The sequence below is a fragment of the Ursus americanus genome, chromosome 1 (assembly GCF_024610735.1).
Source record: "Ursus americanus isolate L20-20 chromosome 1, mUrsAme1.1.p, whole genome shotgun sequence".
Classification (NCBI taxonomy): Eukaryota; Metazoa; Chordata; class Mammalia; order Carnivora; family Ursidae; genus Ursus; species Ursus americanus.
In genome coordinates, this window is record NC_142127.1 from 73,911,789 (window position 1) to 73,925,848 (window position 14,060).

Sequence of the window (14,060 nt, forward strand, 5' to 3'; positions counted from 1 at the left end):
CGGCCCTCCTAAGCAACCGCTGGAAACACGAGAGAGGACCTTTCCTTCCCAGTCGTCTCCATACCCCGAAAAACCTAACTATACTGTCCTTTCTTTTCTAATCAAGTGCCGTAGGAAATTTTAAACATAAACTTTCTAGCTACATTACATTACATTCTTGTCTCCTTAAGACCAGAAGAACAATTATATTGAAGTGTAGCAAATTGAGGGCTTGGCGTTTCTGTCTATTTTGCGTGGCAGAATTCAGCTCAGTCCTGAGGAGCAAATGGAAAAAAGAAGAACCGGAGGTTGTTGCTAACACCAGGCAGGCACTCTCATTAGCCGTTCCGTCTCTACCTGAGTCTTTTTCTCATTTTGCAATAAAACTAAATATCACAGTGGGGACTAGGATTAGGATGAGATATGTAAAGATAAATACAATAGGGAATTGTTTCATTAAGTGTCTGTTTAGAGGATTCTTACTTCTCTTTGGTTTCGGCAAGGAGGCAATATTCCTTGGTGCTCCTGGGCTCTCATGGCCTGTATCCAGCCACTGTCACGCCCGTGACATCCGCAGCCACACCGGCCCTTGAGCTAATTAAGCTGAAAACAGGTCTCTCTGCCCCTTGTGGTACAGTCATGGTGGAGCAAATACTTGGTGACCATCTAATTAGCTGAATCATGGAAACTGTAGCTCTATATCTACCTTGATCGGTGAGTATAGGAAAAATATGTATTAGTGGAAGTGGTTTCTAGAATCAGAGTGGATGCCGTGACAACAAGCAAACTTGGTTTTTTGAGTTCAGTCACATGGAAGACATTGACATAAGCCTGGATAATGAGCAGAGACTCCATTTTAAAACCGTGGCTGAAATGGTACTCATTCCTCGTGCACCCGTGAACATCAAGATTTCGGGGGGAGTGTGTTGTCCATTAACGGAATGATGCTTGTCTCTAGGCCATTCGTCAGGAGATGCTCGTAAGGGGATTACCTGTAGGAGAGCTGACGTGGGGAACCTTTGCAGCCACTCAGTATCGTTACGTACTGCTGTACAGACTCCGGTTCCCTGTTAAACAGCAGCAGCGAGCTCAAGGGCTGCTAGATTTTGCCAGCTCCTTAGGTTAAACGTGCAATGAAGACAAAAATTAGGAGTTTGCATTGTCCTTTTTCATGGTTTCTAAACGAAATTTAATAAAAGGTCTCCGTGTCCTTCTGCTTTCGAACTAAATATAATCTTCCCATTGATCAAAACCTGCCCCAACAAAGCCTTTCCAACTAATCTCTTTCCTTCTCATCAAATGGTTTTTCTAAGTGCCCACCTGCTTGTGACTTGTACGAAGAGCTATATGACGGAAATTAAACAAACCTGTGCCTTCTCCCCATCCCCAGCGTTCGAGATTATGCCTGCATATTAGAAGAGCTCACAGTATGGAGATGAACATTCACCTGCAAAGGATATTAAGAGGCAATGATAGAAGAGGCTAATAAATATATTTATGCCTCAGGAGAGCCCTGTGTATGGTTTCTGTTGCTGTCCTCACTGACAAATTGCCCAAAATGACTCCTTTTCCTTACTCTGCACCAGTCCAATAAATAGAAATAAGCTCTGGGATCCATTCTGAATTGTGAAAAGGGTAAATACCATAAACCATGGAGAAACTCAAGGTTCCTGTGACTTTGCGACTGAGGCGAGTCCCTGTGGTACACTGTATTTCAAATCTTGCCTCGTTTGTGAATATGTGTCATTCTAAATAGGTGTAGCTTACTCTTTGGAGGTGAAAGCTTCTCTTTTCCTATTTCCTCTCCTCCCCGAGGTTTTTCCGTGCATTAGATGTTTCCCCAGGGCCGCTGCAAGGACTGAGTGAATCAGTCGACATGACGGAAGAGCAGGTTGATAAATACAAGAAGTACAGAACTGGCCTTTTCAGTTGGGGATAGTCCCCAGGAAACCAGCATAAATAGCACCTTGTATTAATAGCCTTTCTGAGCTCCGTGTGTGATTACCTCCATACGTTATGTCCGTCACACACTTGGCACTGGAGGTCAGCTTTCCTTTTACTGCAGCTTTCTTTGTGGACTAATAGACCCACAATAAGAGCTGGAGGACAAGAAGTTGATTGTGATTTCAGCTTGAAATCTGAGAAGATCTCTGCATGTTTTCAGCAAATGAAGGCTACCAATCCTACCAGCTTGGAAACATGCTCTTGAATAGAGTTAGTTTTCATGATAGAATAGAAATATAAAAAGGAATGAAGCAAATTGTTCTTATCTGTACAATCCCAGATGGAGAATATGTGGGGTGTGTGTGTGTGTGTGTGTGTGTGTTAATTTATAGTATAATCCATTTTCACCGGGAAAATAAGACAAATTTGTTCCTATATATTAGTGTAAATATAAAATATGTTATAGTTTCCAAACTGGAATTTCCTAGATCACAACTTCAGAATGGATCTTAGGACTTATTTCTGTTTATGACACTTACACAGAGTGAGACTCCGTAGTCTCTTAGGGTGAGACTAAGGAGTCATTTTGGGCAATTTGTCAGCCGGGACAGCAAGAAATCATAGAACAGGCTGTGCCTGAAGTCAGTATAACAGAATTCCTTATTATGCCAGTTACATTGTTCTTCCAGTGCCTGGAAGCCGTATTCTAACAAAAGTCACATCTTCCAAGGTTTATTAACCACTTAATTAGGAGGCATGCTGTGTAGAGTTAGAGTACGGTTTAAATCTCTCTCCACATATTCTAGCTCTGAAGATGGCTGAGTTTCTTAACCTCTACTCAGCTACAAAACAGGGTACTACTGTCAAGGGGTTTTATGAAGATTTTGGGTGCAAGATATGCATTTCTCAGATTATTCTAGAAAATCTCTAGCCTGGCCCATCCAGGTTGGTTCTCTTTCCTTCCAGATAAGGATTTAGTCAATTTCATTCTTTCTGTACCAAGACAATGGGAAGAAGTCCTCTTTCTCCACCTTTCTGTTTAGCATGCAGTGGATCCCAGCTCTGCGGTATGGATGTCTCATCACAAGGTTTTATTGTTCATTGCTTAATGGAGAGAGAAGTAAGGCAAAAGGACCCTGGCCACCAGATCAACCCTCCTTCCCCTCTCACGTCTTGCAATGCCCTTTCTCTTCCCCTTTCTTCATTCACCTCTCCAATAGGGAGATGAACGTGTCATGAGCTGGTGCTTCTCACACTTTGGAATGCACAGGGAGCACCTGGACGCCATTCCCAGAGGCTCTGATTCTGTGGGTGCAGGGGGAGCCCAGGAACCTGCATGTCACGAGTACAGTGGGTGCCAGTATACGTGGTCTAAGGACCACACTTGAAGAAGCACTGCTAGAACTACTGAGGGATAAAAGATGGTGTCCTTCCAAAAAATGTCCAAGGTCTAGTGGGAGTAGGCAGAAACAAGCTGTGTGACACAGTATGGCAAAAACCAGAAAAGGGAGCACACGTCTGGGAGGGTGGATGGCTGGCCGGAAAAGGGTCTGCCGCAGAGGCGACATTGGACTGGCACCCGAAGTAAGGCTAGGAATTGCCAGACTGAGACGGGAGAGAGAGGATTCCCTGCAGAAGAAACAACACGAACAACCCGAAGCAGGGAGACCACAATGTGCTCTGGGAGGAGTACGTTCCCTGGGTCTCATGCCATTCATAAGTGAATTGTGAACACATTGCTCTCAAACTGAAAAACTTATTTGTAAGTCACATGTCTACGGCCATACCACCCTGAACACGCCCCATCTCGTCTGTAAGTCACATGTGTATCACTTTTAATCTGTATCCCAGAAATTAGGAAAGTTTGCTTTCTAAAATAAAGAGTAAGTACAGGAAGTTTAATATTTCATTTGTTTCCACACACACACACACACACACACACACACACACACACACACACACTCGGGAAGCCAGCGGACTAGGGCAGGTGCTGAGGAGGAGCGGGGGCCAAGAAGCCGGGAGATGCTGGGTGGTGAAGAGCCTCAGGGCCCAAACCAGGAAGCTCAGGCACCCACCCACCCCTTCTTACACAAGAGCCCGTGGGGAGGCCAGGAGCAGGCTCATCGAGGCCAGCACCTCAGGCTGGACGTGGGCCAGCATTGCTGGGACTCCTTGTTCCACATCGGTCTCTTCCAGCTTCTGTTTCTCTTACTTGTGTTCAGTAACCGCGATGGCTTCTGCATAGATGACTCCCCTGACCCCTCATATTACAAAGACGTGCCACAGTGTTATGAATGCTTGACTCTATTTGGGGTATGAAACAGATACTTGGCCTTGTTTTATTTTGAAATTGGTTTTATTTTATCCTGCTTTCTATATTTTCCAGCTTTTTTAATGCGCATGTAAAATGAAATAAAAATGTGAAGAATGTTAACTCAGTGCCCTTAAGTGCACCCTGGTGCTGTAAGACAGTTAACATCCACAGATACAGGTCTGCCTTCTCTTCCATAGTGGTAGGATTAGTTTGGGGTTTTTTTTAAGAGGGTGGGAGTAGATGATATAATTTTTATAGCTATAGAACCTGAAATGCAGTTAAGTTACTTTCTATGAATAGTGATCTCCACGGAAAGAAACAAAACTAAGAAGTAATTAGTAAAGACAAATTATATTATTAAGTGAAATCATATGTAAAATTCTAAATGGAGGTATACAAGGAGGATAGATTTTTCAGCTTAGCATGTGGTATTGTGGAATTTGTAGAATTTATGGGATTTTGCAACTCTGAATCATATTTAAAACTCCAAGAAGAGAAGGAATCCCTGTGTTTTTTTTTTCCAATTAACTATTTGCTTTTTGAGGAACTCCTGGATTTTATAAGTATTGGGAGTCAGTCCTTATGTTAGATGTGCACGTGTCTTATTCCAGAAGTGCACCTCAGACAGTGTGATGAAATATTCATTGACTGTGGTTTAAATCATTGTAGGATTCCAATATAAAATACTCAACTAAGAGATATTAACATTAACAGATAATACTACCTCAGATAAAGGAAAGAGAAATAAAATGGGCTCAGCCTGATTGGCAAATTGAGTGCCGTTATTGTGTTCACTGACAGCCAGAGGGTTTTAACTGCTTTATACTTGAAGTGTGACTCATGCTTAGAGGCACCGGTGCTTCGTTTCCCTGATAGTCCTGATTACTAGGCACCCCTTCAAAGGGCTGCGTCCCAGCCCAGTCCACATGCCGTGGACATGTATGTTGGGTTTTGCTGTATTTACCAATAACAGTGTGGAATTCAGGAGATGCTTAGAAAGATCAGTTTGTTACCAGTACTGCATTCGGAAAAGAAGAGTTCCAATTATAAAAAAGAAGCAGGTGGTTGTAAAATCGAATGGAAAAAGGTACAGAGTAGAAGGTGACAGATCCAGGAATCCCAGCAAAACTAAAGAATGAAACATAGCCAACTACTTAATAGTGAGTGTGGAGTGAAACTGGCAGAGGGGGCGTAGAGAAGGGTAGAGAGATGTTTCCGGGGTAGACGTTGGAGGATGTGATCACATGGGAAATGAAGAAAAAGGAGTCACACAAATCACATGATACCAGTGACCAACATACAGGGTATAGCAGAGGGGACAAGAGAGGGATGGAGGGCAGGAAAAAGAACTTTCCCTCTACCCTGCAAGGTTTTGGCCCAGACCCCTGTAATAAAAGACAAATTAATAAGAGAAGAACGAACAAAAGTTTATTTACGTGTGGACCTCAGGTATACACAGGAGACACCCAGGGAAAAGTAAGGAAGCTCCAGAGGTGGCTCAGAATTCAGAACTAAATACCATTTCGACAGGGACGGGGGGGGGGGGGCGGGCAGGAGGACGTAGGCCTCTCAGAGGAGAGTAAATGATTCTAGGAAAGTTGAGAGGGCCCTTAGAAGAACAGAGGGGAGGTGTGATCACTTGTGACAAAGTGTGTCTGGGTGCGGTGTCAACTTCTAGGCTCCTCTCCTGTGACAGGAGTCAACAGTCTTACCTGGTTGGCAAAACTCTCCAGGAGGGGATTTATGACAATTGAGTTCCTTGGAGGCTCTGTCTTTAGGCAGATGAGGGGAGTTCAGATACCGCCTCGCCCTGCATTGGCTCTTTTTCACGTGCCTGCAGCTCACAGTGATCAGTACACCGTAGTGCTGTATTTCGGGGTAGGGGACGTATTCTGCAACCATCCAGGAAGCAGAACAGAGAAAGGAGGAATGCGGAATTGGCAGCATGTGAGATCACAGGTGCCATTTGCAGGCATCTGTTGTAAGTGGTAGAGCTGCGAATCCTCCTGACCCTAGGAATAGAAAACCAGACGCGGCCTCACTGCCTCTGTGCCTGTCAGGCCCAGGACAGAAGCTCTGTTGACAATAGCAATAGTTGAGAAATGGGTTTTACCCTGAGCCCAAGAATTCCTGGTGATACTCAGGGAGCTGGACTGGAAATGGTCCCCATGGTAACAGTATAGTAGACCTTAAATGTATACTATACATGGTGGCCACTGGACACTGAATCTGCCGGGAGCCCAGCTGGCACTCCTCTGGGCATTCACAGCCCTTCCTCCTGATGCCCTAGGAAGGAGCGCAGCCCACAGCGGGGGCAGTGTTTTTACATTACTCTTTCTCTGGCTTTATGGCTTACCGTTCATTTGCCTGCTTTATGCTATTTGGTCCAGGCCAGAAAGACTGAAACATCACCTTCGTGTTCATTGGCACCCTTTCCCCCCAGCCATTCCCACACTCCCTTTCTCTCTGCCGGGCTGGGGGCAGGAGGCTCTTCTGCAGCAAGCTGGGCATGCTCGGCCTGCCCATCCCATGTGCTCCACCGGCTTTGCTCTGCTCAGCAGCTGAGGAGTTAAGGAGGCTCTGACCTGAAGCACTTCATCCACAAGAAGGTCCTGAAGCCAGATTGTCTGGGGTCAGATGGTCCCGGGCAATTTCTCTCACTGCAGCCTCCCTGAGGCAAACTCACTGAGATGAAATGTGGTCTAGTTTTAACTCTTTACCATCGACTCTGGCTGCTGCTGCAGATTGATTTCTGGAAATTCCCTTTGAAATTCTGCTTTCATTCCTCAGTACCCACCAGCGGGTTCTGCTCCCCAGCTTATCAACCCCAGACAGTCCTGTGGCTGCTCCTATCACAGCCTCTTTATTTATGAAGGACACCGGACTTGACGTGGCTCACCCCAGCTTCCAAAGGAGGCAGTTTTGTCACCCAGTGTCTTAGTCTTCAGGTTTAAAGAAGAGTCTTCACAGAGCAGAAAATGATAAATCTCTTCCTGCTAAAGTGCCTGTCTGATTCTTTTTATTATTGTTATTCTAAGTCCTCTGTAGAAAAGAATCAAGACAGTGGAAACATTTTTATAAAATGACACTTTATCTCTGTGATTAACTATATAATAAACCGTAAAGGCTTTGCCATGGTAATCTCTTCCTTACACCTTATTGCCTTAATAATAAAAGCTTTTTTATGGCAGCAGAATAAAATTTTACTATCCAGACAGTTTAGATAAAATGAGAAGATGTGTTTTTGGAAGGAGTAAGGGCACATCTGAAACGTGAGGTCAGCATAGGTTTTATGTGAGCTCAGTTTATGTAGAACAAGTTCGATGTGTCTTAAGTCTGGTGCCTCCGGAGGACTTTATCCAGACATTTAAAGAATGTCTAGGGGGGCGCCTGGGAGGCTCAGTTGGTTGAGCGTCAGACTCTTGATTTCGGCTCAAGTCTGGATCTCAGGGTCCTGAGATAAAGCACCTCACGGTTGGGCTCCATGCTCAGCAGGAAGTCGGCTTGTCCCTCTTCCCCCCACTCCACCCCTCCCCCGCTCCTGCACATGCTCTCTCTCTCTCTCAAATAAGTAAATCAATAACCTTAAATTTTAAAAAAGAGGGACTTTTAGTGGTCAGTGAAAGGCTAGTTAAAGAGTTCTGTGTTTCTGTCAAGTACAGAGGATTACTGTTTCAAAGCAAAAATGTTCAAAACCAAGAATTGCAGATGATCAGTGGGGAAAAGCAGAAATTTCAATAATTTATTACCACCCTAATTTGCATACAGAATCATCAACTACCGGTTTTGATTCTGAGCCAAACCCTGTGTGGTTTTGTGATTATCATTGCACTTTTATTCATAAGCTTATGTCTCAAATGATTAGATTCCATCAGTGGCAGAAATTATATAAATTTTTGCTTAAACATGATTTATATGCAAGCACTACAGTGTATCAATTAAGAAGTTTCATTATTGTTATCCCACAGAAAAATAAATACGTTATCTCCCCTGCTCATCACTATTGAGCAGTTTCTTTTTCATTTTTTTATGTTTCAAGTTTTTATTTAAATTCTGGTTAGTTGACATACAGTGTAATATTGGTTTCAGGAGTAGAACTTAGTGACCCATCACTTACATGTAACACCCAGTGCCCATCACAAGTACCCATCACGCATTTAGCTGACCCCCTATCCACCTCCCCTCCAGCAACCCGCAGTTTGTTCTCTATAGTTAAGAGTCTCTTATGGTTTGTTTCCCCTTCTCTTTTTTTTCTCTTCCCCTATGGTCATCTGTTTTGTTTCTTAAATTCCACGTATGAGTGAAGTCACATGGTACTTGTCTTTCTCTGCCTGACTTATTTTGCTTAGCATTGTACTCTCTCGCTCCATCCATGTTGTTGCAAATGGTAAGATTTCATTCTTTTTGATGGCTGAATATATGGAATATATATATACACACACCGTATCTTCTATATCCATTCATCACTCCATGGACTTTAGGCTCTTTCCATAATTTGGCTATTGTTACTATTGAGCAGTTTCTTGTCAAGCAACCCACAATAGTCTAAGACCATAAAGTTGAATAGAAGTTTTTAAAACTCAGAGTTTCCCTGAAAAAGTGATGATTTGGTAGAGACCGGAAGGAAGACTCACAGTTAATGAAATGAAGAAAGGCAGGGTTGGGGAGGAGGGTTGTCTTCCAGCAGAGAGAAGGGCACATGCCAAGGCCCTGTGGTGAGGAGAAAGCAAAGCTCATACCTGCTTAAACAAGGTCATTCCAATAAGGCGCTGGTGCTCTGCCTAATGTGCCTGGCACACAGTAAGCACTCAGGATGTGTTAGTTATGATCAGCTCTTGTTTTGAAGCGACGCAGGCTGACATCTGTCTGCACAGGTGTACCTAAAAAGCAAACATGTGACCTTTCTACTCCTGAGTAGGAATGTGGTCCGTGACACTGTGATTCCTCTGTGACTCTTCAACTCTCTGATGTCATTCCTCTCAAGACCCTCCGTCCTGCCCTCCATATCTGCTAACTCCTCCGTCCCAGGGTTTTGCCCAGCACCCTCTGTCCTTGCCAGCCTGCGGTTTTCATGAGGCGCACTCCGTGTATGTATCTGGCCCAGGACCTCTAGATGATCCAGTAGGACTTAACACATGGCACCGATGAACATGCTCGTGGAGCTGGACATGACACCAGGCCCTGGGGGCATCCGGAAGGTTTTAGACACAGTCTTTCCTCCGACCCCTCCTTTGGTCTGGCTCTCAGCTTGATGTGATGCTGGCTCCTGGCTGTCTGACCTTTACTACTGGCCTTTACTACTAGCTCCTTGTCATCCTCTGTGTCTGCTTCCCACGGTATTCTTCCCTTCCACAGTCCTGCCCCCTTGAAAGTGAGGCCCAAAAAAACGCTCAGGTGTACCTTACTGAGATCCGGAGGGAGGCTCCAAGGGAGCTGCTTCCGGCTGGCACCGAACCTGGTTTGCATTCAGTTCATCGGTTGTGCGCAGGGTCTGGACTCAGCCGAGATCCCTGGCTTGCCTTTATGCACATGAGTTTTGAAAGTAGTCGTGCATAGCAGTGCTTGAACTACTAAGACGCTTGAGGACAGTCTTTTGTGGAAGTACCCAGAGGAATGGAAGCATGGTTTGATGCCAACTTCACAGGCTCCTTCACATCCTCAAGTGGGCATTAAGCAGGTTAACAATTTCTTGTGAAAACCTTCATCCCTCCTGTTGCTAGCCCAGAAGGCCTGAACTAACCACTGTATGAATATCCAGCTTTGCTGAGGATGTGCTGGGCCTGGGGATATGTATTATACCCCAGATGTCCATCTCGTAAACTCTCCGGGCACATAATTATGTGAACAAATTTAATCAACAAGAATTTACCACAATCTTGCAGCCGGTAAAGAAATTAGCAAAGGCCCCTTCCTCCTCTCCCCTCCCAACACACACACAGGCTGCAGGGCTCCCAGCCTCCAGGGTCTGGGCCTTGTTTGGGAACTGGGTGGGTGGGAGGACTGTGGGAGGCTTGGCTGGCGCTCACCCTCAGGAAGGCTGACCACACCCACTCTTCTATCCTGTGCATGAATTTCCTTTAGTTACATACCTTGCCTGCTCTCAGATCCCAGAGACTCTAATTAGAAGCCTACCAGTTGGGGGGGGGGGTATTTCTTTTTGCCATCATCATTTTCTTCCCTGTCCGTCTGGTTTTTCGCTTTTTCCCCAGTAAGTTCGGCAGGTCCTCTCACCTTCATCTCCGCTTTCCTGAAAAGACCATCAGCTCCACGGGAATGGCAGGGGGCCTTCATCCCCAGCTGCAGGCCCTGCCCCAACACACTTGCTGGCCCAGGCCAGGCACTCAGCAAATGCTGGTGCAATGGCTGAATATTTTGTACATCTCCACATTTCGAGTGCTGTCTGTGGCACATTCCCGTGCAGCCGCCCTGAACCTGTGCCCCCTGCTGCACTCCGCTGGTGAAGAGAATGGAGCACACCCTAGCCGCCAGGCTCACATGACCTTTCGCCCATGATTCAGCTGGAGTACCCCCGCCCCCAAGTTCTTTGGACTCCTGCTGGTGTCCCGTGGAAGTCGAAAGCACTCCCTAAGACTTGTGCCAGTTCCGGGGGTGAGGGTGGGCTTGCTGGTCTCACACTCAGTCTGCCTTCCCATCTGTTCAGCCTCATCCTGACCCAAATGTGGAACTCGGCCACCTCCTCAGTGTCTGTGTGTGTGCACTTGTGCACGTTCAGACCATTCACTCCCAGCACAGTGAGGATCCGGACGTCCCGGAAAAGGCTCACATCACACTCCTAACCGTGTACACCTTAGACCTTCTGGCTCCCAGAAGTTCTTTTGCCCACCCCACCGCTGGTGATTTCTCCCAGGCTCTTCACCCTGCACAATTCCCAGCCTTCTTGCTGACTCTTTGCCCTCTCTCTTCTGCCTCTCTTTCTATTGGGGATAAAAATTCAAAACATGTTCTCAGAAAGAGTAGCTGAATTCAATTGTTGTAATTGGGGCTCCTGACTCCAAATTTCTAGATTCTCACCTTGTCTCTCTAACAGCTCATCTGTTAGCCTCATTTTCCTAAACGAACATAGCATTGCCCTCTCTGGGAGGGCTGTTAAAACACAAAAACAAAAAATTGCTTGGCCCATATTGGCTACATGTGGGAACTTGACAGAGAAGCTAAATATACCTCATGGTCACAGGAACACAAGCCTCTTTTGACTTAACTCAGCATTTCATATGATTAAGAAACATATGCTGGTTTATGAATAGATGGTCTGGAAAGAAATGCAAGAAGTGGTGATGGTGGAGACCTCCAGGAAGGGAGCCAAATACACTGGGATAAAGATGGGAGAAAGACTTCCTTCTTCTGTATTTCCTATATTTAAAACACATTGACATCATACCTATTTAATGTCAATAAATAAGGTACAGGTATCCTGATGTGCGGGTCACGCCAAAGTGATTATACCCAGTGACCTTAAGCCATATGCGTCATGGGGACAGTTGATAGCTACACTTGATGGATTAGGCTTAGTGCCCAGTTCTGGAGAATTTGCCATTCACTGGACACGTCAGTTCTTTCCATTAGGATTTCCTGGTTGGAACGAGCTGAGCTGCTCAGCACACAGTCCTAACTCTCCAAGTGTTCAGGTTCCATCACCTGGATGAGGAGCCCCAAAGCTCCTATAGGCTATCCCAAAGACACTTCCGACCTTGATGAATATTACAAAATACTCCTCTTAAGAGGAAAGAAATTTTAAATACACTTTAAGTTTTAAAAGTACATCTGATGGAGGGAGAAAAAAGTACTTCTGTTGGAACAGAGAGGCAATAATTATGGATGCTTACTGCAGTGCATTGAAGCACATTAATTGTGAGTTCATAAACTATTAGACAAACAAGCAAAAAATCTCATTGGTTACTTTGGAAGGATGCTAGGGAACCAATTATCGTTTTGAAAAGGGATCTATCAGCATTTGCCCTGCTTACCTATATAAATTGTACTACATGTTAACCCAAGTAGTTGATAAGGGAAAGTTTCTCTTTGTGGAAGACTTCAAAGTAAATAAATGAAGAAGGAGTAATAGAATTTGAATATCCCCATTTTTGAAACCCTATTTATCTAGACAACAGTCATCAATGACTGCTAATAATCGTAAAAAATAGAGGTGTCCTTTGTATTTCCTATAAATTTGTTATGAGATGTCGGAATTTGAATACATTCAGGTTTGATTTTTTCCTAAGAGGAATATTTATAACTCTGTTGTGTCATTCTATGTCTGCTGATGGAAGTAGATAACATAAGGTATCCTTCCTGAAATAAAAACAAATCTGAATCTAATCGGATTTCTATATCTCATAACAAATTCCTAGGAAAATTAAAAGAATGTGTTAAATAATACCATGGAGATTCAGTCAGCAAAATTCAGACCTTGGACAACTTAACAGGACAAACAACCTGGTTTCTTCAATAAATGAGTTGCAAAGGGGGGGAGGAGATGAAAACAGACTTCACAGACAACCAACCAATTGCCATGGACGGTACTTATTTAGATCCTGGTTCAAACAAACTGTTAAAAAATATGTATGGGACAATTAGGGGAATTTGAACACTGAGTAGATACCTGATAACATTAAATTATTGTTAATGTTTTTAGGTATTCCAGTAATACTATGGTTATAGTCCCAACAAGTCATTATCTTTTTGAGATATATATTGAAATATTTATGGTTGAAGTGAAAATTTAAAAACACCTCACATCTATGCTTATATATACATAAAAATCTGTGAAAGGATATACAGCTGCCCTTGAGGAATGGAGGGGAGGAGGTTGGGGTGCCCACCCCCCATGCAGTCAAAAGTCTGCATATAAATTTTGACTTCCCCAAAACTTAACTTATAGCCTCCTATTGACCAGAATCCTTACTGTTACCATAAAGGGTCAATTAACACATGTTTTGTATGTTATATATATCATATTGTGTATTCTTACAATAAAGGAAGCTGGAGAAGAGAAAATGTTATTGAGAAAATCATAAGGAAAATACATTTGTGGTACTGTATTGTGTTTACCGCCCCCCCCCCCCCCCGCCCCAGCAAAATGCTTAGTAAGAGGACCTGGACAGTTCAAGGTATTGTTCAAGGGTCTCCTGTATAAGGGAATTCTGATGCTGTGTTCTGTTGTGAGGAGAACTCAGGATGGGAGAGAAGTGAACTTTTGGACAGATCATTATTTACTTTATGCAGGTAACACTTTTTCAAAGAACCAACCGAAAAGTAATGTAGTGGGGGGAAAAAAGTTCATTTGAACTTGAAATGCTTCTTAGGGGCATCAGAGGGCATAGACTCATATTATAGAACACACGGACGGATTGACCCAGACCGTTTCCCCAAGTAGGTCCCAGGGCCATCTGCATCAGAGATGGGCCCACCTCCCTGCCCCTCAGCCAGGATGGGGGAGGGGGGAAGCAACACACACAGGCATTTGAGAACCGCAGGCCTTGATCACCTGACTGCCGGCTTTTCAAATACTCTTTGTAGAATTGTGGAACTTTGGAATTCATAGGGCAAAAATACTCCCAAATTTACATTCAAAGCAGCACAATTCTGAAAGTCTGAAAAGGCTTTTTTTTTTAGATTTGCTGACAATGATTTAATCAGCAGATGTCACTGTGAAATCCTTGGGAGCAACCCTTCCTTGTCGCCTCCTTTCTGGAAAGGCAGAGGGTGCTGCTGGCATTGTAACATAGAAATATTTATGGTAATTTTGTATTTTGTTTAATGAAAATAATTCTTCTTTTGCTTCCAGTGCTTATTAAAAGTTTGT

At 44.2% G+C, this 14,060-nt stretch overlaps 1 protein-coding gene across 8 annotated transcripts in view; it reads left to right on the forward strand.

Moving 5' to 3' along the window:
• SPATS2L (spermatogenesis associated serine rich 2 like) overlaps window positions 1-14,060 on the forward strand; it is a 160,471-nt gene that overhangs the window by 130,555 nt on the left and 15,856 nt on the right. The window lies entirely within an intron of this gene.